The 25,888-nt window shown below is 39.7% G+C and overlaps 1 pseudogene across 1 annotated transcript in view; it reads left to right on the top strand.

The window, feature by feature from the left end:
* Positions 1 to 25,396, top strand: part of LOC145819271 (putative threonine aspartase) — a 37,137-nt pseudogene extending 11,741 nt beyond the window's left edge. Inside the window, exons 3-10 of the transcript XR_014360221.1 lie at positions 1,125 to 1,175; positions 3,284 to 3,414; positions 3,549 to 3,646; positions 4,085 to 4,166; positions 4,323 to 4,452; positions 5,668 to 5,816; positions 17,859 to 18,022; positions 24,587 to 25,396. The product of XR_014360221.1 is annotated as a putative threonine aspartase (transcript). The remainder of the gene's footprint in view (positions 1 to 1,124; positions 1,176 to 3,283; positions 3,415 to 3,548; positions 3,647 to 4,084; positions 4,167 to 4,322; positions 4,453 to 5,667; positions 5,817 to 17,858; positions 18,023 to 24,586) is intronic.
* The last annotated feature ends 492 nt before the right edge of the window (positions 25,397 to 25,888 follow it).

The raw sequence follows: 25,888 nt of genomic DNA, 5'->3' as shown, positions 1-25,888 counted from the left end.
GGAAAAATTCATGCCAATGGTAGTTTGAATTGAATTATGAAACCAAGTAAGAATTTGAGCATTTTCCTTATCCCATTTAGCAACATCGGTCTTAATTTCTTTGGATTCTGTAGGTCTAATAGTCACACAAATAACATAGTTTCACATGCCTTTACCTATTATAAAATTTTTCATTACATGAGACCAATAAGAGTAATTGGTACCATCCAACTTAGTGGTGATACCTTGCAGTTTATCATCAGTTATATTGCTATAATTAAATAGCACAATAAAATCAAAGTAGATTGAAAAAAAACCACTAATAGAGAGAACCACAAATATAATAACCACTAAGAGAGAGAACCAATCACCCACAAATATCAATAAGAGAGAACCAAGTCAAAGAAGAGAGAGAGAGAGTGAACCTGAAACCAGAAGCAGAGAGAAACCGAGGCTAAGAGATTGAGCCAGAAGTCGAATTCGAAGTCAATTTCAGAGTTTGGAGCGAAATCTAGTGGCAAGGTCAAACCTTACTTTGATCGCATGAACCAAAGGGAGAGACAGAGAGATCATCAACCAGATTCACATAGGGGAATCGATCGAACCAGATGAACCAGTTGAGGGGTCAAAATAGGTTAAAGAGCATTCGGCTGTGTGAGACACGCAACCTAGGTTTCTAACTGAAGCAGAGACCAGAACTAGCTACCAGGAGGAGTAAAGTGCTTCGAAGTGTGAAGAAAATAGAGAACCCCAGCAAAGCCTTGCAAAGAGAGAGAAAGGGCTATGACGGCCTTGCGAAGAGAGAAAAGGGACTACGATGGTCGATGATGGCCTGCGACAGGTATTCTAGCGTCTGGGTTGTGGCTCTAATACCATGATAACAGAGAAGAAGAATATTGTATAGTGACTACTGAATTAATCAACCAAAAGGGCTGAGTACAAATATATAATCTAAATAGAATAAAACCCTAATAACCTAAATGACTAAACTACCCTTAATGAATAATATAAAATACTAATTCACAGTTGTTATATCAATTCTAATACCAAATATAAAGAATATTAAAGTTAGTTATGTGGTTGTTTTTTGATTTTGTTTTTGAACACACACCCTTTAATGCAGTTGTTTGTTTGCTATGTTTTAGGGTCCTGGTGGGTGTATAGATGCTGTTTCAGCTGCAATACAAGTCTTGGAGGTATGCTGCTTGTTTCTTTGTGTGTGTGTGTGTGTGTGTGTGTGAGAGAGAGAGAGAGAGAGAGAGAGAGAGAGAGAGCCTGTGTATAATAGATTCTGCGTGTTTATGTTGCCATGCTGTACTTTATTTAAGGCATTAAAGATTTACTTTGTGTTGGATGTTGATTGTCTTGAGTAAGTTACAATGTTGAATCTATAGAAATTTGGAGCATGCAAATAATCGTTAGTGGTGGAAAATAGAACTTTTCGTTCTAAATGAACTAGAAGGATGTCATGCACTATGGGCATGAACTTATCTCATCGTATGATTTTTGAAATTTATTTTTTAATGAATTATTGCAACTGTCTTCATTGATTTATATTTTTAAAAATTCTTACACAAATGAATTAATCAATTCCCTTTGTACTTTTTTGGAAATAAAAAAAATATAACATGTCTTTAGAAGTAGGCTTTACCGAATGGGATGTTGCTTTAATATAACAATATAGATTAGAATAAGGGTTAAGAGGATTTTCTGGATGCTGCTCAGCAATTTCCATATTGCTAGATTTGCTTTACAATGCAGGCGCAGGTTCACTAAAAGAAATTTTTTAAAATCACTCATATTTTGAAGCTAGAAAAAATTATGGATCTTAATGAACCTTTAAACTTAAGAGACTTTGAAAAACAAAAGCTACTCTATATTTATTTTCAAAGCAACTTTTAATTTGAAAAAAATAAATTAGTTTCTCTTCATCAACCACAACCCCAGGCTATGCCTCGTAACTACATTGTGTTTGGCAATGGTTCATCTGCACATCAATGATCCTTACTGTTTTTTTACTTCAAGAACAATCCACCCTTAGAAAACAATAAAAGGAAAGCACAAATTAGAATAAAAATTGACTTGATTTTCCTGTCTTGGCTATTTGTTTTCCACGATCTTTTGTCTATGTCCAAATCAATAGAGGATGATATGTTGCTGTAGGGTTGCTTCTGAATCTCTGTTGGAATTATATCCCTCTAAGGTCCTTTTCTTCCTCTTCCTTTTCAAAGTATTGTATTTAGACTTCAGAGTTGTCTTATAGTGATTATTTATTGTTGTATTATCTTGTCTGCTAGACAAAAATGTTTACCCAAGTCATCCTGAGCTTAGCATGAATCAAGATTGCTGCTTCATTAATGCTGCTGTCCCTGTTAGAATCTCTTATTGCTACTATATTGGTGACTTAATGCAGTCAACACGTAGTTGTGTGGAGTTGACATTAAAATTGAATGGCCCCTAGAGCTCACATGAAGATTGCATAATGAAGGCTCATCATAATACCACTTTGATTGGCAGATAACAGTTGAGCAACCATGATCAAGATGACATACTAGAAATAAGATTTGATTTTGGAAGCAGCCTATAACTGAGACATTTCTTATTTGATGAGATGCATAGAGCCCAAAATACTTTATACATTTTTTGGTGGGGAGAGTGGGTTAGGTTTGTGGATGGGACTTTTAAATGCTCTACTTGTGCAACAACGCAACCAAGCCAATCTTCTGCATGTCACTTGCTTGGAAACTAATCTGTTTTAAAGCTACAAAGCTGAAAAGTAATAGTAGTGGGTGGTACGAAGAGTTCTTTATTTTCTTTTGTATAGGATGCTTACATGCAACTTGGATTACGTGGAAAAAAGTAAGAAATTTTACAACGTGGACTCTAAATTTATGTCAATAGTTAACTGAAATTCATGGATTGTTCTTTTCTTTAGTATTTTGTGAAATTTTTGGTCTTGTATATGGTAGATGGAATTACACATTTGAAACTACAAGATAGTTCAATGACATTTTAGCTGTGCAATAATTGGTTTGGATGAACATAAGCTAGTGGTACATGGGCTGTCTGGGATCGTTGGATTGGTTCAAACTTAAGGGGACCAATACAATGCCCTAGGGGGATGGTTGGGCTTTGATGTTGTAGGGTTGTTGGGTGTGTTAGATATGGCCCTAGAACATTCCTCCTATCTGTTTGATGTGGAAAGAGCCATTTCATGCAGTGGAAATTTTTTGATAGTGTTTCTCTTCTGAATTCTGTCTAGCTATTTTGAATTTCATTATTGATGAAGTTTGTTTCTTTAAAGGATGATCCAAGCACAAATGCTGGGTGTGGCTAAATTTGACTGAAGATGGTCATGTGGAATGTGATGCCAGTATCATGGATGGTGATTCTGGGGCATTTCGGGCTGTTGGAGTGGTGCCAGGTATTCCTGAAGTATAATTAATGGAAACCATACTCTAAATAAGTAAATAAGTTTTTATGTTGTGAGCTGCAATTTCTTCTATTCTTTGGCTTTGATAATGTTATGGAGCTTTCATTTTCTTTTTATGCTCTTCATTTCTGTGAAGTTAATAATCAGCAGGTGTCTGGAATGGTATCCAATTGCTGCTTTGTTGGCCAAGGAACAAATGTTGGGGTCAACACTGCTGGGTCGAATACCTCCAATGTATGATTACACCTTTGTTTATCTTTGAATTTTGATATACAAATTACCTCTTTCTGGCAGCATTATCACAGTAATTATTTATTTCTTTTGATTGTATATCTCATGTCCATGAGTTGGGAGTTGGGGATTTTTCATTGGGAATTATGAGTAGTGCAACATTATTTTGTTAGAGATGTTATGTAATGCATACTATGTGCGAATAGTGAATATGAATCTGCCTTCTACACATGTTTAGTACTTGTAAAACTCAAATCAAGTGAAACCATGAAGGGTAATGGGTGAAATTAGTTACAGTGATTTGGTCTTTAATTCAAAATCTGAAAGAAATGATTTATTGAGGAGATAAATTAGTTTCTTACTTCAACATCATGTCAAATTGGATTTTTGTTCTCCCTCAGATTTTTGTTTTCTTATGAGGCATTTTTTTTGTGTTTCTAGCTTCTTGGTTGGCGAAGGTGCATGTATGTGGGCAAAATCCAAGGGTATTCCTTTGCCGGCAAGTATACCAGAGGCTGATGAGGTAAACTCTCTTAGTTTTCTGCCATATCTGTCTAAATTTCCATTTCCCTATATATCAATATTTTTTTCTTGAATACGTTGGTTTTAAATTTCTTTAGTAATCTGTTCTTTATTCTTGAATTAGTTATCATACTTGCTGTGTATCTTTTGGAAACAGTGGCTGGTTACAGAGAGGGCAAAAAGACAGTGGGAAAAATACAAATCAATGCTTGATGATGCAAAAGCCATGAAAGCAGAAATTGATGGAGAACTTTCTTCTAGCACTCGAGCAAATGCTGCTTTATCAGGTACTCCATGCCATTTAGATTTTAAATAGAACATTCCCGTACCTCCCAAAGTTGGCAATAATTAAGTGGTGTACCATAACTGAATATGTCAATTACTTGTTTCATGATAAATATGTTTGAGAGAGGAGGATGTTCATGCTAAATATGTCAATTTCATTTTTTATTTGGTATCCACGACCATAGCTCACTTTACAATCCCCCCCCCCCAAAAAAAAAAAAAAAAAACTCGTCACGTTTGACTTTATCCCCTTAAACTAAAATTGTAACACTTAACCCCTTTTATCTATTTTTTTTTTCTTTTCAATTTGGATCTCAATTACGAAAATACCCTTTCAACTATAGGGGTAAGTTATACTTTATCCCCTTCAACTATCACTCAATATCACTCTAACCCCCTCAACTAAAAATTTTTATACTTTCTTTGGTTTTTAAACCCAATTATAGTTTTTGAGTTTTTTGATTTTTGTGTTTTTTTTGGGATCTTTAGTAAAACTTTTTCTTTCATATTTTAGTAAAAAAAAAAAAATTAAACTTTTAAATGCAACTAAAAAGTAAAATATTTGTAAGGAAATCTAAAAGAAGTTTACTAAAGACGAAAAAATAAAAAATGGAAAACAAAAAAACTAGTATGTTAATGTATTTTCATCTTTAATGAACTTTTTTTAGATGCATCTAGATTAGATGTTCAAAAAAAAAAAAAAAAAAAAAAGAAAAAAAAAAGAGACTAAAATATGAGGAGTTTCACTGAAGACCAAAAAAAATATGAAAAATAAAAAGCTCAAAAACAATTTTTAAATACTAAACCAAACAAATTGATGATGTTATTTTAGGCATTTGATTTGAGATGTCATGTGCAAATCACATGTCAAATTTTCATTTATCTAAGAAATAAATTGTTTACATTGATGCAAATTTGTAAATCAATGTGGCAAATGCAGCATTTTTCAGTTGAAGGGTAAAGTGATATTAGGTGATACTAGTTCAAGAGGATAAATTGTAATTTATCCCATAGATAAAAGGGTATCTTCATCAAAAAGGTTTAGATTGAAAAAAGTTAGTAGCAATTGGTTTGTTTTTGGTATTCACAACTAAATATTTTACCATGATAAGTATGTCAATTACTTTATCTTCTCTCTCTCTCTATTTTATGGTTGGGCTGTTTTATTAAAGTTTATTTTGAATTTATGAACGTTTTTGCATGTGTTCCACAAACAGAAGTTCTACCATGTGATCATTTGAAGACATATGGGGATCATGGTCAATTATGTACGTTGAATGTGTCAGAAGATACTATTGGGGATATTTGTGTTGACACGAAAGGACATATAGCATGTGGAGCTTCAAGTGGTGGCATTGCACTGAAGGTGATTATCTGCTTTGTTTTTGTGGCATTTTCTTGTTATATATGCAAAGAGTTTCTATATTATTTGTCTCAATTCCTTAAATTGTATCATTATTTTTCTATTGTTCTTATTTAATAAACCCAAGGGTCTTTCTTGCACATGGGGATGCAAACAAACATAGAGATTTTTTCCCAAAATTGGCTCCGAGATTTTAGGAGTGAATAATGTTACCTAATGCAAAAGAAACTAGTCCACGCCGGCCAATCCTTTTCCTTAGCGGTTGCTCGTTTGAGTAGGAGTCGTCGGTGGACTCGATAGGTCGCCGAAGTCTATGGATTGTAGAATGGGGAAAGGGGCTTCAGCGGGTTGTGGTTTTCATCGGATTTGAAGTATGTTGGATTGTGAGGAAGCTGAGGGTGGCGTCGCAAGCGCCAAGCAATCTGAAATTCTTGGGTCGTCGAAATCTAGTAGCATGGGTTTGGGGAGGTAAGAGGAGGGTCCTCGGTGCAGGTCATGGTGATGATTGGACCATGCAGGGAGCAAATTTTCACACCCATGTCGACTTTTAGGGATGGTTAGGAGGGAGTTGCGTTGGTTATGGAAGAATTCAAACTGGGGGATGGGTGGGTGAAATGGTCTAGTGGGATGTATGGAAAGGTGGTTCTGGTGAAGGTTGTACCACCGGTGGGTCAAGTTGACCAGTGTGTCTCTGATGGGGAATTTGTGACACCTAAGTTTTGAGATGGGGTGGTTTCGGGCTGCTGGACAGATACTTGGTGGGTAGGGTAGGAGGGAGAGGTGATAAGGGGGTGGGCTTTGGGGCCATGTGTGATTGGGTAAGACGTTGGTGGAAGATCTCAGGGCAGGTGGAGGTGCGACCGTTAGGGGGCTAGGTGTTCTTGTTTGTTTTTCCGACGTGGTATGAAGTGGAATCGTTGTTATGGCGAAGGTGGATTGTCGATGGGAGTGATCTGAGGTTGGAATGGTGGTCGCCTTTGGCTCTTTGTGCCTCCAATTAGACGCCAACTTCAGAGAAAAGTGTTTGGATTCATTTGAAGCTAAAAAGCACAGACACTTCTAAGAAGGTAACGTATCCGTGTCGTGTCTGTGTCGGACACCGACACTTTTTAGACACTCTTAAGGCACGTGTCCAACACTCTTCAAAACATGTCCTATTTTTAAATTTTTTTAAAGGCCCAGACACTCTTTGGACACTTGGAAGACATACGTGCTAATCGCTTAAACACACGTGTCTATCGTTTAGACACGTGAAACTAATTATAAGTTTGAATAAAACAACTTAAGATATAATAATAAAACAAAATCTATATAAATTTATAGGAATTAGTGTTATATTTAATTTTTTTTTTATTATCTTTGAGTGATATATTTATATATATAGCATATAATAAATATATAAAATTTGCTGGAAATTGTGTTCATGCATATAATATGATAGTGGTGTTGGTGGTAGATAGTGGTATGTATAGAATATGATAGTGGTGTTGGTTGTAGATAGTGGCATGTATAGAATATGATAGTGGTGTTGGTGGTAGATAGTGGTATGTATAGAATATGATAGTGGTGGATAGTGGTAATATATAATATGTAAGTGGCATATAATGGGTTATGATGATGTTTGTAATATCTCCTATATAAGGAGTGTCATTTGGTCTTGTAAGATAAGAAGTTTTGAATATAACAGAAATATATTCCTTCTTCCTCATATTTTCGGAGTTCTTCTTCTTCATATTTTCTAAGTTGGTATCAGAGCAACAAAAAACACAGCAGCCCTAAAACCGTCATAGCCATGTCGGAAGTCACGTCCGGAACCACTTCAACCCCTGCCGCTGCCATTCCGGTGAAAACGTCCAACTCTCACTCTGTCCAAATCACCACCATCCGCCTAAATGGTGATAATTTTCTCCGCTGGTCACAATCTGTCCGGATGTATATCCGTGGGCAAGGAAAGATCGGTTACATCACTGGTGACAAGAAGGCTCCTGCTGTTAATGATCCGCTGTTCGACAATTGGGACGCTGAAAACTCCATGGTTATGACATGGTTGGTCAATTCCATGGAGGAGGATATAAGCTCTAATTACATGTGCTATACTACTGCACAAGAATTGTGGGATAATGTTAGTCAGATGTATTCTGACCTAGGAAATCAATCTCAAGTTTTCGAATTAAATTTGAAGTTGGGAGAGATTCGTCAAGGAGATGATTCCGTCACCAAATATTTCAATTCGTTGAAAAGGTTGTGGCAGGATCTTGACATCTTCAACACATACGAATGGAAATCGGTTGACGACTGCAACCACCACAAGAAAACTGTGGAAGACAGCCGTATTTACAAGTTTCTTGCCGGCCTCAACATTGAGTTCGATGAAGTGCGAGGAAGAATTATTGGCAGACCTCCTCTCCCATCCATTGGCGAAGTATTTGCCGAAGTCAGAAGGGAAGAGAGCCGAAGGAGCGTCATGCTTAAGAAAAAAGGTAATGGTGAATCAATTGAAATTTCTGCTTTAATTAGCGATGCTGCGGCCAACAAGGCTGCAAATTACCAGCGCAGGTTTGATGATAAGCCACGGGTCTGGTGTGATTTTTGCAACAAGCCTCGCCATACACGCGAAACGTGTTGGAAGATTCATGGCAAACCTGTCAACTGGAAAAGCAGCAAACAAGGAGAGAAGAATCGTGGCTTTCCTACCGCTAATGAAGCCGATTCAGGTCCCTTCAACAAAGAGCAGATTGATCCACTCTTAAAGCTGATAAAATCCAACTCCTCAACCGGTACTCCTAGTGTTTTGTTGGCACAAACAGGTAGAAATCCTAAAGCCTTCTCTTGCCTAAACTTCTCTCCGTGGATCATAGATTCCGGTGCCTCCGATCACATGACTAGTTTTTCCCATTTATTTAGTACCTATTTCCCTTGTTCTGGTCATGACAAAATCAGAATAGCCGATGGTAGTTTTTCACCTATTGCAGGAAAAGGATTTATTAAACTAACTGAGAAAATTAATCTCAATGCTGTTCTTCACGTCCCCAACTTAGCCTGTAACCTTTTGTCTGTCAGTAAACTATCTAAGGATTCTAATTGTCGTGTTACATTTTTTGAATCCCATTGTGAATTTCAGGACCAGAACTCGGGGATGATGATTGGGCGTGCTAGGATGCTTGAAGGTCTTTACTACTTTGATGAAGTACCTGTTAGTAATAAAAAAGCTCAGAGCTTTAATAGTACCAGTTCAATCTCTGTTCGAGAAAAAATAATGCTATGGCACTATAGGCTAGGACATCCTAGTTTTCTTTATCTGAAACATTTATTTCCAGAATTATTTAAAGGGATTGATTGTTCTTCTTTTCATTGTGAAAGTTGCATTTTTGCAAAATTTCATCGCTCTACTTATTTGCCAAAACCTTACCAGGCTTCAAAACCTTTTTATTTGATTCATAGTGATGTTTGGGGCCCTTCTAAAATCACTACTCTTTCTGGTAAAAGATGGCTTGTTACATTTATTGATGACCATACCCGCTTATGTTGGATTTATTTGATGAATAAAAAATCTGACGTGAAAAATTTATTCACAAATTTTTACAATATGATTGAAAACCAATTTCAAACCAAAATTGGTATTTTACATTCTGATAATGGAACAGAATATTTCAATGAGCAGTTGGGTGAGTTTTTGGAAAAAAAGGGGATTTTTCATCAATCTACATGTCGAGATACCCCTCAACAAAATGGCATTGCAGAACGAAAAAATAAACATCTACTTGAAGTAGCACGTGCTATAATGTTTTACATGCATGTTCCTAAATATTTATGGGGTGAAGCAATTTTAACAGCCTCTTATTTGATAAACAGGATGCCTACAAAGGTGTTAACATACAAAACACCTTTTGATTGTCTCAAAACTTTTTTTCCTAGCACGAGGTTGTTTTCTGATTTACCCGCCAAAGTTTTTGGATGTACTGCCTATGTTCATGTTCCCAGTCAATTTCGTTCAAAACTTGACCCCCGTGCTATAAAATGTGTTTTTTTGGGTTATTCCTCAAACAAAAAGGGGTATAAGTGCTTCGATCCTCAAAACAAGAAATTTCATGTGAGTATGGATGTGTCATTTGTGGAAACAAAATCCTATTTCCCCAACACTTCTCTTCAGGGGGAGACAAGTGGAGTAGAAGACCGTTTTTGGGATATTTCTATTCCGCTCCCCAATGTCATTTATCCTACACAAAAACCACATCTGTCTGATAATGATCACTTAGGAGAACCAAGTTCTATGGTGCCTAGTCAAGAAGATTCTTGTTTAGGGGGAGAAGTACTACAAAATGATCTAAATCCTGAGCTTCAGGTTTATACTAGGAAGCGATTTCATCTGAGGAATAATGACCCGAATGTCCATCCTAATGACCCGAATGTCCACCCGAGTTCTGGCATCGAAATTTTAGGTAATCCTATTCCTTCTATTTCCGACCTTGATGTACCTATAGCAATTAGGAAAGGTGTCCGAAATTGCATTAAACATCCTATTGCAAATTACCTCTCCTATCAAAGATTGTCTAAAAACCATAGAGCTTTCACATCTAGGATTTCACACTTGTTTGTTCCAAGGAATATACAGGAAGCATTGGATGATCCGAATTGGAAATTAGCAGTCATGGAGGAGATGAATGCTTTAAGGAGAAGTGGTACTTGGGAGATAGTTGATCTACCCAAAGACAAGAAAACAGTTGGGTGTAAATGGGTGTTTACGATAAAATGTAACGCAGATGGAAGCGTTGAGAGATACAAGGCGAGACTGGTAGCTAAAGGCTTCACTCAAACTTATGGGATCGACTATCAGGAGACGTTTGCTCCTGTTGCTAAAATAAATTCCATCAGAGTACTGTTATCTCTTGCAGTAAATTCAGATTGGCCTCTACATCAACTTGACATTAAAAATGCATTTCTTAATGGTGATCTTGAAGAGGAGGTGTTCATGAGCCTACCGCCGGGATTTGAGCAGAGACTTGGAAGTGACAGAGTATGCAGATTGAACAAGTCATTATACGGACTCAAACAATCACCAAGAGCGTGGTTTGAACGCTTTGGGAAGGCAGTTATCAATTGTGGCTTCTCGCAGAGTCAAGCAGATCACACAATATTTTATAAACATTCAAAAAACAGTAAAATTGCAATTTTGATTGTTTATGTTGATGACATCATTTTAACTGGTAATGATGAAGCAGAGTTAGCAGCCCTCAAAGAGAAACTCGCAAAAGAATTTCACATTAAGGATCTGGGAGCCCTCAAGTATTTCCTCGGAATGGAATTTGCAAGATCCAAGGAAGGTATATTCGTTAATCAGAGAAAATATGTTCTTGATCTCCTTGGAGAAACAGGTATGCTTGGTTGTAAGATGGCGGAGACTCCGATCGAGCCTAACTTGAAGTTACAAGCTGCTAAGGCTGAAGAAGTCAAAGAGAGAGAACAATATCAGCGACTTGTAGGGAAATTGATTTACTTGTCTCATACGCGGCCTGATATTGCCTTTGCAGTCAGCATGGTAAGTCAGTTCATGCACTCACCAGGGGCAGAGCACTTTGAGGCCGTTTATAAGATCTTAAGATATTTGAAAGGAACTCCAGGGAGAGGCTTACTATTCAAGAAACATGGACATCTTCAAGTTGAAGTATACACAGATGCAGACTGGGCAGGAAGTGTTACAGACAGGAGATCAACATCCGGATACTGCTCCTTTGTAGGTGGAAACCTAGTTACATGGCGGAGTAAAAAACAGAATGTGGTAGCTAGAAGTAGTGCAGAAGCAGAGTTCAGAGCTGTTGCCCATGGAATCTGTGAAGTAATGTGGATTAAAAGAATTCTTGAAGAATTAAAGCTTTCTCACCCGACACCTATGAAGGTCTATTGTGACAACAAAGCAGCTATATCTATAGCTCATAATCCAGTTCTACATGATCGCACAAAACATATAGAAGTGGATAAACATTTCATCAAGGAGAAAATCAATGCTGGCATAATCTGTATGACCTACCTTCCAACAGGTGAACAATTAGCTGATGTGCTAACAAAGGGACTACACAAGAAGCAATTTGATAAGCTGACTAGCAAGCTGGCTATGGAAGATATCTTCAAACCAGCTTGAGGGGGAGTGCTGGAAATTGTGTTCATGCATATAATATGATAGTGGTGTTGGTGGTAGATAGTGGTATGTATAGAATATGATAGTGGTATTGGTTGTAGATAGTGGCATGTATAGAATATGATAGTGGTGTTGGTGGTAGATAGTGGTATGTATAGAATATGATAGTGGTCGATAGTGGTAATATATAATATGTAAGTGGCATATAATGGGTTATGATGATGTTTGTAATATCTCCTATATAAGGAGTGTCATTTGGTCTTGTAAGATAAGAAGTTTTGAATATAACAGAAATATATTCCTTCTTCCTCATATTTTCGGAGTTCTTCTTCTTCATATTTTCTAAGTAAATTATATATTTCATGCGTGTGCCCCACATTCGTGTCCTGCATTTTTTGAAAATTCACATGTCGGCGCGTCTATGTTGTATTCGTGTCGTGTCACGTGTCCATGTCCGTGTCCATGCTTCTTAGGTTTGGTGGGCTTACCTTTACATCTTTGTCGCGAAGAGGTGTGTCGTGATGTTAGCAATTGGTGTGGAGGCTGACTAGTCCTCAGTTGATTTGGGCTGTGTTCGATTGAGAATTCGGAACTCTGAATCTACACAACCACAAATTTTTGTCCAGTGGGGTTCGTGGGAGTTCTCTTCTAGTGTGGATGGAGGTAGGTCCATCAATGGTTCATGTTTTGTCGCCGGAAGGGTTGTGTGATGGTGCGGGGTTGGAATTGGTAGGTCATGATTTGGGAAGATTTGATTAGAGTAAGTCGCATAATTTGGGGGTGGAGGATTATCTGCAAAGATTTGGGAGGACTTTTAAGAGTGAGGGCTAATGGGGTAGGTCAATCCTTGTGAGACCCAATTGGAGGACTAAGGGAGATGGTTCACTGGGTCAATTTAAGGCCCAAAAAGTTATGCGCCAAGATGTGGGCAAACAGGCTGGGGCTAATAAAGAGGTGGGGGAGAGTTGGGCCATGGGATCAACTTGTTAGGCCAGAGGAGTTACGTTGGTAGGCTAAGGTCTAATGGGTTGGGTCAATCCAACCTAGATGCGTCAAAGCAAAGCAATCCAGATGTGAATCTTGTTTCAACGTCGAAGTGCGACGGAAGTGGGCTATGACAGTCGACTGATCGAGTGGTAGGGTCATTGTCGAAGTTGCATGAGCATTCGGGGCTTGCAAGGAGGACGTTGTCGAACTTTCGACAGGCTGATTGTGTTGTGGACGTGGATTTATCATCGTGTAGTGGGTTGCCGATGATAGAGGAGCTTTTTTGGGATACGTCGGCTTGCTGTGATGGGCGCACGGAAGTGGAGGGGGATGACGACGTTCGTTGGGCAAATAAGGCAGACGAGATGGCCATGGTGGTTCAGCCAGAGGCAGTGTCTGTTGAGACGAATATGGTGGATAAGGTGGACACTGATGAAGAGCCTGCAATAGATGTGGACTTTCAAGGAACTGATCCTCTGCAGCCAGAGGAGGTATTAGCCTGGGTGCTATCCCGTATTAATGAGGTTGGTCAATATTTGGGCGTTTCCTTTGAGGGTCATGAAGTTGAGGCTTTAAAATTGTTTTCTACAATAGAGGAATCCTGGAGAGAGGGTGTTCCTTAGGAAACGAGGCGTGAACTAGAGGACAAAAACAAAAGAATACTAGGGAGTTGTGTAAATTAGAATGCTCTATAAATTATGATCGGGACAAAAGAAGGGTGGGGAGCGGTGTTAGAAAGAGCCGAGGAGATCAAATGATGTTGCTATGTAGCTGAAAATTTTGTCATGGAATGTGCATGGGTTGAATGATAGGAGGAAAAGGGTCTTGGTTCGGTCTTTGCTAAGAAGTGTCAGGGCGGATGTGGTGTGTCTTCAGGAAGCAAAGATGGAATACATGGGGGAGGGGGAGTTCGTTAAGGAGCTTTGGGGGGGCCACTTTGTGGATTGGACTTTCTTACCAGCGTCGGGGTGGCAGGGGGTGTTTTTCTGCATTGGGATCGGTGAGTGGTAGAGAAGGAGGATGTGGAGTAGGGGGCTTTCTCGTTATCGTGTTTGTTGTTGTGTTGCAGATGATTATCGACAGGCCTTTACCAGGGTCTATGGTTCCCGTGAGAGTTTTGGAATGAGCTACTTTTTGGGAGGAGTTACAATGCATTGCTTTTTGCTAGGGAGTTCCTTGGTGTGTGGTTGGTGACTTCAATGTGGTGTGGTGTATGGAGGAGAAGCAGGGAGCGAGCTCAGTGTTAGGATCTACGTGGGCTTTTTCTTTGTTTATTGATGAGATGGAATTGGTGGATTTGCCGCTTTAGGGGGGGTGGATATACTTAGCCTGGGGGCAGAGCGATGTCCCGTATCATTAGGTTTTTGGTTATTGGAGATTGAGAGGAGCATTTCTCACAGGTGACACAATTGAGGTTGCATCGTCCTGTTTCGGATCATTGGCTAGTTCTATTGGATAGTGGGGGGATTAGGAGTGCATCAATGCCATTTTGTTTGGAGAATGTGACTTTTTTCTGAAGGTTTTAGGGAAGGAGTGCGGGGGTGGTGGGGCAGTTATAGTGTGTTTGGGGATCCCAATTGTCGCCTAGGTTAGAAATTAAAGCTTCTCAAGTCTGATTTGAGGCAGTGAATACGGAGGTGTTTGGACAGTTGGAGACTTAAAAGGCAAATATTTTACCAGTTATGCAGGGGTGGGAGGAGAGGGAGGAAGCGGGGATATTGTTTGAAGAGAATGTGGTTCGTCGGGAGGTGGCTTGTAAGGAATTTATGCAGGTAGCTCGTATGGAGGAGATTAGCTATCGATAGAAATTGAGATGCTTGTGGTTGAAGGATAGGGATCGAAATATGAGATTTTTTCATCGTATGGCTAATGCGCATTGGCGGGTGAATCAAATAGGGAGATTGCGGGTGAATGAGGTAGAGTTATCATCTTCGAAGGAGATTAGGGGGGCCATAGTGGATTTCTATGAGCATTTATTTCGGGCTGATAAGGGAGCTTGGAGGCGGAGGTTGGATGGGGTCTATTTTGATGCGATCTCATAGGTTGATGGCTCTTTGCTGGAGAGATCGTTTACGGAAGAAAAGGTGTTTTAGGCGCTACGGAGTATGGTTGGGTATAAGTCGCCTGGGCCAGACGGTTCTCTATTGCCTTCTTCCAGCACTGTTAGGGAGTGGTGAAGGAAGATGTGATGGCCATGTTTGACCAGTTCCATCGGATGGGACAGTTTGAGAGGAGCTTGAATGCCACTTTTGTTGCGCATTAATTCCAAAGAAGTGTGGGCCGGAGGATATCGGTGACTTTCGGCGCATCAGTCTGTTGGGTAGTGTATATAAATTGTTGGCCAAGTTGTTGGCGTATCGGCTTCGAGGGGTGCTGGAGGGGGTGATCTCTGATTCTCAAAATGCTTTTGTGGGTGGTAGGCAAATTTTGGATGCAGTTTTGGTAGCCAATGAGAGTGTGGATTCGAGATTGAGGCAAAGAAATGAGGGGATTATTTGCAAACTAGCTATTGAGCAGGCATATGATAATGTTAATTGGGAGTTCCTATTGTATGTGATGGAGATGATGGGTTTTGGGGTTACTTGGAGGCTGTGGATACATTTTTGTATATCCATGGTGCGGATGTCGATATTGGTTAATGGTTCCCCAGCAAGATTTTTTCCTACGCTCAGAGGTTTGCGGCAGGGCGATCCTTTGTCCCTGATGTTATTCCTACTGGTAATGGAGGCTCTGGGACATTTTTTGTCGAGGGCGGTTCATGGAGGCTTGTTGCAGGGCTTTGAAGTGGGTTTTAGATCTACCTCATTGGTTGTATCCCATCTTTTTTATGTAGATGATGCACTTATATTTTGTAATGCTGGTGCTGATCAAATTGGCCATCTTCGGTGTGTGCTATGGTGTTTTGAGGCAGTGTCAGGTCTTTGGGTTAATCTTTTAAAGTCTAAATTGATTCCAATCGGAGAAGTGACACGGCTGCAAGTCTTCGCAGCAATTTTGGGGTGCAACGTGGCATCTTTGTTGATTTTATATCTTGGTCTACCTTTGGAGCCTCTTTCAAGGCCTGAGGGGTGTGGGATGGGATAGTGGATTGTGTGCAGCGGTAACTGGCAGGATGGAAACGGCAATATTTATCTGAAGGAGGGAGGGTTACTTCGATCATGAGTGTTTTGTCAAGTATCCCTATTTATTTTATGTTGTTTCATATGATTTTGGTGGCAGTTGTGAAGCAGATTGAGAAGTTGCATCGGGACTTTTTATGGGGGGATGAGGGAGAGGGTTCTCACTCTCATTTGGTGGCTTGGGATTGAGTTTGTCGGCCAAAGGAGAAAGGGGGTTTGGGGGTTCGGTAGCTGGTTATGTTTAATCTTGTTTTGTTGGGTAAGTTGTTGTGGCGCTTTGTGGGGGAGAGGGAACATTTATGGCATAAGATGGTTGTGGCGAAGTTTGGCTTGGGGAAAGAGGGGTGGTGTTCAGGTAGGGTGGGGCAGTCTCATAGTCGTGATGTTTGGAAGGGAATTTGGTTGCGTTAGGAGGAGTTTTGAAGTAGGGTTAGGTTGAAGGTATGGGTGGGGGATAGAGTTCGTTTCTAGCATCATAGGTGGTGTGATGATAACCTTTTTGGAGCAGTTGTTTCCTTTGATTTTTGGGATTGCATAAGATTGCGAGCTTTTGGTGGGCGCAGTGTGGACTTGGTAGGGACAGGTGGTGGTTTGGAATGTGCGGTTGCGTCGAGATGTTCAGGATTGGGAGGGGGTGCAAACTGGGGGTGTAGGTGAGGATTCTATGGTTTGGGTTTGCCCGAGCTTCAAGTGGCTCTTTTCCATGTCATTGTATTATGGTGCACTTGTTCACGATGATGCGGGTTTATTCCCTTGGAAGTGTATTTGGTTGTCAGGCACGCCATCCAAGGTAGCTTTCTTTGTGTGGACAGCAACTTGAGGATGTATCTTGACGATTGATAATTTAATTCGGCGTGGGCATATCTTGGCAAATTGGTGTTGTTTGTGTTGTGGTGATTCTGAGTCGGTGGAGCAACTTGCTTGTTCATTTTCTAGTTACTTCTCGGCTTTGGATGATCATTGTTGTGACTTTTGGTTTGGTTTAGGTGCAGCTAGGTTCTGTGTTGGCAGTTCTGCAAAGTTGGGCTGGGGGCAGGGTTGGGAGGAGGCGTCGGAAGGCATGAATGACTGCTTCTCATTGTTTAATGTGACTTATTTGGTTGGAGGGTAACATGCATGTTTTCCAAGGGGTGTCTCATTCGATTCCTTGGTTGGAAAGAAGGTTGCTCACAGTGTTATATAATTGGGTTACAGGTTTGGTAGATCCGGATGTTTTGACTTTTGTAAATTTTGTAGAGGATTTGATATCTTAGCTTTTCTCCTTAGGGGTCTGAATTTTTGTATTCCTTGTATCATATTGATACTTTTCTAATAAAGTTTGTTTATTTATCAAAAAAAAAAAAAATTAACCTAAGTATGGCGATGGTGGTTGAATTGGTGTACTATGGGAGGAGTTGACTGGTGGCCATTGACGGTTTGGTGTACGAAGTTGTGTGTGTGTGAAAAAGAGAGGGGGATTCAGAGGCTTTGATTTAAAAAAAAAAAAAAAAAAATCAGTTCCTTTGTGACATTTTGTCCTCCCAAGTTCCCAACAACCACGCGAAAGAAATGCTTTTCTTTGTAGTGAATGAAACCTTGAAGTGGTTATTGGGTAGCCAGCTTATTTGATGAAGTTAACCAAGTTTTTAATGGCCTATTTGGCATCATTTTTTGTTTTCAATGCTTTTCTGGCTTGTCTTTTATTTAGATTTGATGCCTCTGTCGATCACAATTCACACCTAAAAGTTGAAATTTGCATGACATCATTTCTAAAATGGATCATTATTCGGCTAAACTTGAAATTTATTCTTCAAATATTTTTAACAGATAAGTGGACGTGTGGGATTAGTAGCAATTTGTGGCTCCGGTTGTTGGGCATCCTCAAAAGGTCCGTTTGGGGCTCCATTTATAGTTGGTTGTTGCGTTAGTGGTGCTGGAGAGTATTTAATGAAAGGATTTACTGCTCGAGAGTGCTGTGTCTCATCATCACTGTATGTATCCTTGTTCAAAAATGTTATTTTATTTTATTTTGGGAAGTATAACTAACAGAATAAAAAATTAAAAAAAAAAAGAAAAAGAAAATTGCATCTTAGAAACGTGCAATTTTAATTTATCTTTTACTACAAGGAACATTATATTTTCTTGGTATGAGGCTAGTTTAATACCGGGATATTTTTGTAAAGGTCTTCATGTTTTTTTGATTTTTGTTTTGTTTAGTGCTTTCTTCTATATGTTCAGTTTTCATTATTTATTTTTTTGTTAAACCAACAAAAATCATTTTCCTTTTTTGATTCATAGGAATAAGTTAAAACATAGAGTTTACAAACAGAGCAGTCTTGGGATAGTTCAATCTCTTCCAGAATTAGCATTCACCATATCAGTGATAAGAACATATCAGTGATAAGAACAAAGAGAAGAGAGCTAAGTGGATTCTCTAGATACACTAGATGTTCTTGTTGATTAACTCCAATGTTGGCCAATACATCAGCACTGTGGTTGCCTTCCCTGGGGATATGCTGGATAGAACACTCGCACCTGCTGATAAGGAACTTAGCATCCTCAACAATGGCTCGATAAGGTGAAGTATTGGCCGCACCTTCTCTGAGCATTTCCATGGCATTCTGAGAGTCAATTTCAATGGTGATGTTGGACAACCCTTTTTGCATAATGATGGTCAATCCTCTGTAGATGCCCCAAATTTCTGCTTCCAGGCTAGTGCAATGGCCTAGGTAACCATGGTAGCCCCATACCCAGGAGCCGACTTTATCTTTTAGTAGTCCACCATAGCCTGATTGCCCTGGATCTCCTTTGGAGCAGCCATCAACGTTGAGTTTGAGTTTTCCTGCAATGTGACAAGGCCATTTAGTTAGTGCTGGATTTGTATAATTTGGATTCAGGAAGTTCTGGAATGCTTGCTGAGTTTCCTCTGCTTGCTCTAGAATGAGCTTGACACTGACAGACGGGGGTTGGGTGTGGTTCTCAAAAACAACTCTGTTTCTCTCCTCCTACATGCTCCAAAGTGCTGCTATGAAGATTAGGGGCCATTGCACTCCATTGAATTGCACTTTACTTTTAAGGTTAGCTTTGATCCAATCCTGAAGGGGAGTAGTTATACAGTTTTGCCACCAGTTGGAGTCCCTCAGAAGTAACCATATTGTTTTTGCTTTAGGGCAACCTCTGAGTAGATGGAGGATGTCTTCCCTACTGATCTGGCATCTGGGACAAATTGTTAGTCAATGAAAGATTTCTGATAAGCCTCTTGTGGTTGGTTAGGAGTTTATCTTGCACAGCCAGCCACAAGAAGCTTTTGATTTTTGGGGGAGCTTTTAACTTCCACAGCCACTGCCAATCTTCACCATTGTCATCTTGCCCTGATATGGCTTGATAGGCTGCTGCAGTGGAGTAGTTTCCAGTAGTAGAGCCCTTCCATAATGGACCATCTATGAAAGTCACATACCTGGGCCTGTATATATTGAGAATTTCTTCCTTGTCTTGTTGAGAGAAGACATCTTCAATTGTAGACAGATCTCTTTTTCCTTCATCATCAAGAATAGAGCTGACTTTCGCTCTATTATCAATATGAGGGTCCTGGTATTTGTTGCAAAGAGGCTGTGATCCACACCACCAGTCAGTCCATAAGGAGATGTCTTCCCCTATACCCACATTCCGCTTGATATTTTTATCTAGTACATCTCTGTTCTTGATAATGCTTTTCCAAGTGTGGGAGGCTCTTCTTTTGGTTGGCCAACTAGATATAGAATGTTTTTTGAGGTATTTGGATTTAAGAACTTTGCACCAAAGATCCTCAGCATTACTAATTAACTTCCAACCCAATTTAGAAATGAAAGTTGAATTTTGCTCTCTAGCTTTTCTTATACCAAGCCCCCCATGTTTTGTTTTTACACACTTGGTTCCAGTTAACAAGATGAATTTTCCTGGCACCTTCAAAACAGCCCCCACAGGAAGTTTCTATTCAGTTTATCTATGTGTTCACACACTTGCCTGGGGGATTTCCATGGTTTGCATGAAGTGGTTAGGGATGGTAGATCTAACAGATTTAACCAGGGTAGTTCTACCAGCTAAGGACAGGTTCTTGGCTTTCCATCCAGAAAGTTTTTTGGACATTTTCTCAATGATATCCTTGATGAAATTCTTGTTCATTCTGTAATGGAGAATGGGTGTGCCCAAGTATTTACCTAGGTCATCAGTTAAAGGTATGCCACATTTATGGCTGAGAGGAAGGGCTCCCCTTCTAGAGAGGTTTGGGGAAACAAACATTTTGGATTTATGAAGGTTGATTTTTTGACCAGACATATCACAAAACTCAGAGAGAACTTCCATAATACAGTCACAATTGCTATTATTAGCTTTGGCAAACAAAAAGAGATCATCAGCAAAAAACAAATGGGAAATAGGAGGGCCATCCTTAGCAACCTTAATGCCCTGCCACCTGCCACTATCAGTGTGAATTTTAATCATATTGGAGAGATTTTCCGTGCAAAGGACAAAAAGATATGGAGATAGAGGGTCTCCTTGCCTGAGACCTCTGCCCATGGTTATTCTGGGAAGGGTCTTACCATTCCAGAGAATGGAAGAGCAAACAGTAGAAACATAGTTCATAATAAGGGTAATCCAATCAGAATTGAGACCAAATTCTTTAAGGGGATGTTGAATGAAGTCCTAGGAGATCCTATCATAAGCTTTTTCTAGATCAATTTTGATGACCATACCCCCAGACTTGCCTTTCTTGTACCCAAGGGTGTGGATAATCTCTTGGGTGATGATAATATTGTCAATGGTAGTTCTACCAGGTATGAAACTGCTTTGGTTAGGACTGATAAGGTCAGGGAGGGGAGGTCTAATTCTGTTGACAATGATCTTGGTAATAGCCTTATAAGTGACATTGCAAAGGCTAATAGGCCTAAATTGTTTAATGGTCTCAGGGTTGTCAAGTTTAGGTATGAGAACTATCTGGGTTTCATTGATTTCCTGAGGGACCAGTTTATTTTGAAAGCAAGTCTTAATGAAATTGCAAAAGGAGGGGCCAACAATGTTCCAATGTTGATGGTAGAAAATAGCTTGAATGCCATCTTTGCCAGGTGCTTTGAAAGCTTTGATGTTTTTGATGGCCTTCCAAATCTTAGAGTTAGAAATAGGGGCTAGGAGCCTATTATTATTTTCAACAGTGAATCTGGTTTGAGCAATATTATTTCAATCCTCTAAAATGGTAGTCTCTTCATATTTGAAAAGGTTGGTAAAAATGATGTGGGCTTGAAGGTCATTAGTTCCAGCAATCCAGTTACCCTCATCATCTTTAAGGACATTAATTTTAAGTTTCCTTCTTTTATTAAGGGTAGATATATGAAAGAATCTGGTGTTTTTATCCCCCATAGTCAACCATTTGGATCTAGATTTTTGAAACCAGAGAATTTCTTCTTGAAAAAGGGTGTTGTTGAATTGTTTAACCAGGTCCTTTTCTAAAATATGGAGATTGTGGGAAAAGGAAAGAGCTTGGGCTTTTTGGATACCCTCTATGCGAGCGAGAAGGGTTCTTTTTCTCTTGAAAATACTTCCAAAAACCTTTTTATTCTAGATTTTGACATTGTGAGTAAAGGTACCAATGGCTTCTAATAGGTTATTAGACATATTAATCCACGAATTCTGAATAACATCAATAAAATTAGAGTGACAAAACCAAGCAGCTTCACATCTAAAAGGCCTATTTTCAGAGTTAGAGGGGTGCATACCTTGGGTGAAGACCACTAGGGGGGAATGGTCTGAGTATGTGCGAGGTAGAGTCCTTACAGTGCCTTCAAAGAAGAGAGCTTGCCATTGGTCATTGCACATTGCTTTGTCCAGTCGTTCCATTGTGTTGGCCAATCCTTGTCTGTTATTGGTCCAAGTAAGTTGAGGACCTACACTGCCCATGTCAATGAGGTTGCAATTGTTGATTCTGTCTCTGAATCTTTGTGATCTGGTAAAGTTATGGTTGGGGGAGAAGCTCTTTCTTTCACTTAGGTCAGTGAAGTCGTTGAAGTCTCCAGCAACCAACCAAGGTTGGGTCATAGTGTTAGTTGTCCTCTCTAGTTCCTTCCAGAGATTTGTCCCTGGTTGCTGGATTGGGACTAGCATAGACTGTAGAAAAAATCCAATCTTCAGTCCTCCCTGTGGATGGTAGCTTGAATATACTGGCTAGGTACAGAAGAGGTTAGAACATTAGCGTGGTCCGTGTCCCAGAGCATCCAGATTCCTCCCATTCTACCTATTGGATCAACCATTGTAGAGGAGAAGCCCAGATTGTTGAAGTTCCCTAGTGAGCTAAATGTAACTTTTGTTTCCATGAGGACCAGAATTTTAGGTTTATGAGTTTTGATGAGTTGTCTTAAGTTGTGCTTGAAGGTGTTGTTTCTTGCCCCTTGGCAGTTCCAAATCAATATTTTCATAGAATCCATGGATGGGAAATGTGGTAATGGTTCATAAGCTAGTTTTGTTAGGATGCTTTGAATCCTACGATGATCTTGGTCTACTGACCTCATGGATGCCATCTGAAATGAGTGCACTAGAGGCCCTGGAATGGTGCTGCAACTTGGTTCGATTCTCACCATTATCTGTTCGATCCACCAGACTGTGTCTACGCAGTGAATTGCTTCTATACCTGGTTCTAGTAAAAGGCTCAACGTATTGCCCTCCATCTTGTGCACCAAACTCTGTGGTAGTGGTATTTTCCCGATCTCCATGGTAGGTTTCGTTGGTTGTTTGCTGTGGCGCGAGTCTCCATCTTTCAAGGATGCTTGAAGGTTTGTGGTAAGGATGTGTGGAGGGTTTAGGGGAGTACTTGTGTTGATGGGGTGTGGTAGGGGTGTGTTAATGCTATCATCAAGGAGCTCCTCCATCGGGATTTTTGAGGATTGCAAATCTACTTGCAAAGGAGTAGGCTTGGCAGGTTGGATAAGTACACTATCAGGAATAAGGGGGTTTTTATCCTAGTTGTTTGTATCTTTGGGATGTGAGATGACAGATGAGTGGGCTTGTAGTTCAGGTGCTACAATCTGCGAAGATGTTACTAGGTCTTTAGATGGGCTTGGATTGTTTTGACTGTGAGTGGTGGGTTTATAGGTTGGGTTGGACTTATAGGCCTCTTTCTCTTGGCCTGATCTTGTAGTTTTTTTTACCTCTAGTATGGGCCTCCTCCTGTTGGCTAGTGTTACCTAACTCTGCATATTTGTTGGAGTTTGGGCTGGCCTCATGATGTTGAACTTTCTCATAGGCCGTTGGGCGCCGGTTCTTTTTTTGTACAAGCATCCAAGGCCCAAAAGCTTTGTCCCCTTCCTCTGACCCAATCTGGTGCGGGTTACCGTTGTCCACGGAAAGAGATGTTTGGGAGGTCTCAGCAACTGTTTGTGGGTCTCTTGTCGGCGGTGAGCTAGAGGTCTGGGTCACCTGTTTTGTTCGGTGTGCTACCTTGAATCTACAGAGCTCCTTGCGGTGATCTACCCTGCCACAATGAAAACAAAATGAATGAATGGATTCATACTCAATATTGTAACTTTTCTTACCTAAAATGAATTTGGGACATAGTGGTTTTCTCAGGTCCACTTCAATGCAAGCTCTTGCAAATTGCCCTCTTGTGGCCATGGCAATGGTGAGATCAATCTTCAGAGATTTCCGTAATTGCCTCGCGATGGTGTATACAATTTTTTCTTGAAAATATTCAATCGGAAGCTCTGGAAACCTAACCCAAACAGCTGTGGTGGTTTCAAAGGCTTCAGATGCCTTGAAGTCAGGCTCCCATTTGCATACTGTAAGATAATGGTCCATGATTACCCAAGGACCTCCTAAGTACACCATGACACAGTGCTCTTGAGATGAGAACTTAAATAAAAAATAGTTGTTGCCCAGATTAATTGCATTGAAATCATCTTGTAGCCTCCAGAGTGTTTTGACTCTAGAACAGAGCATGCTATATCTAATAGTCTTCCCAAGTGATCTGATGAGTAGTGCATTGGCCCAAGGTTGTCGGATTTGTTGCAATAATTTTTTTGGGAGGGTGATTTGGGGTATCCCATCTTCCCTCTGTGAATGATGTCCATCTTGGATGTCTGTGTCTCTATCATCATCTTTCTCAGTATTGATGATGTCTTCAAGCTCATCAAAGTAGAAGTCTTCGTTTCTGGGTGTAGTGAGGGCATCCTTGAACGATTTAACCTTTGGCCCCTCAACTGGTGTAGCCATCATCTTAGGGCTAGATGTGTGAGGTGGGGGTGAGAGATTTTGCGGAGGGGAAACCTCCTCAGTGGTTTCCATCTATTCCTTCCCCATTGAATCGTTGCTTTTGATCTTCTTGGTACTGCAAATTAGATGATCTTCTTCTTCTTGAGATTTTTCTTTGGGGTCGAAGACGGTGGTAGATGTTGTGTTCATTCTAGAGAGAAAAACTATGATGATCCTTAACACAGAGAAAATGGTCACAAGTCTCCTAAAATCATTTTCTTTGTTTCCATTTATGTATACCCCCAGCTTGTGAATCTAACATGTTTATTATTTTTGTTGCACAGGTTGCAGGCAGGTCCGGGCTCTGCTTGCATTAAAGTTTTATGCTCTATTATGCAAGATAGTAGCGAACACGGTCCTAATAAAAGTGCCGGAACTCTAGTTGTTCAAGCCGAGGCTCCTATAATAGCGAGAGCTCCCAACCCTCAACCTGAATGGTTTTTTAAAGGAAAAAAACGACTTATTATTTGTTTGTTTCCTATTTAGCTTCCCGAGACTTCACCTAAGCTGAAAGCTATAGAGATTGCATCCGCCTACACTTCTTTGTCTTTTGGAATGGGTTATTTTGGAAGCTCTATGGAGCGGAATAATATTTCAAAACCTTTATTGTTGCATATGAATTTTCTTCTTCAATTGATATATTTAGATCAGATTTTGAGATCTCAGCGAGTTCAGTCGATCCTTGTAGATGACATTTAATGGTGAATCATCTCATTCATTTAATGGTGAATCATCTCATTGAGAGTAAACCAATACGTTGTGTATTAATTAGGTGTGAAGTGTTTGTTAACATTTACTATATATAATGATTTCTTGTTTTATAATTGAATACGTATTTTATATAAGAGCATATCATAAACGGACTGCAAGATATTTGCATTTCCTATTTGAACTGTGCATTTCGTATCAGTCATAATTGTAATGGTGGCATGCAATAGTTTTTAGTTTGTCCTGTTTGGTTCTTCCTTTTTTTGCTTTTTCGTGTCCATATCATGTTATATTATGTTGGTTTACATTTATCGATTTTTTTGCTGATTACATGAGACGAGACAAGCATGCCGCAACTCAAACCTAATTATGTGTTTAATTTTTTATTTATACGAAACTTATTTGTTTTATTCATCTTTTTTTATGCAGGTCTCAATTCTTAGGATTACAAAACAGCAAAATAAGACCGTCATCGACCAGTTTGCCACACGAACTGATGCTAGTGAAAGTATAGGATAAAATATCATGCGCACTAAGATTTTGATAAGAAATTTAAAATTTGAAAGTAAATTAAACTGGTTTATTTATTTTCTTCTTTCAAGTGACTTGTCATGTTTCAAATGGTTAGTAAGGCAAACCTAAAACTTGAAAGATGTTCATTTTTGTTCATGAGAGAGATCAGCACAATTATTTTATGGACCATTCTTTCGCACCATGATAATGGGCTTGTTTGGTGTAGAAAGTTGAAAATGTGTGAAGCTTCTTTCATTGGGCTGCAGGCCAAAACCTTAGGCCTAAGTGAGCTTGCATGGTGGATTGATGAGTGGGCCAAGAGGCTGCCTCTATGGGCTTGTGGCCTGGCATACAGGCTTAGCCCA

This window comes from Camellia sinensis, chromosome 2, assembly GCF_055761805.1.
Source record: "Camellia sinensis isolate YWXY chromosome 2, ASM5576180v1, whole genome shotgun sequence".
In the NCBI taxonomy this organism is placed as follows: domain Eukaryota; kingdom Viridiplantae; phylum Streptophyta; class Magnoliopsida; order Ericales; family Theaceae; genus Camellia; species Camellia sinensis.
This window is presented reverse-complemented; position numbering and strand designations above follow the sequence as displayed.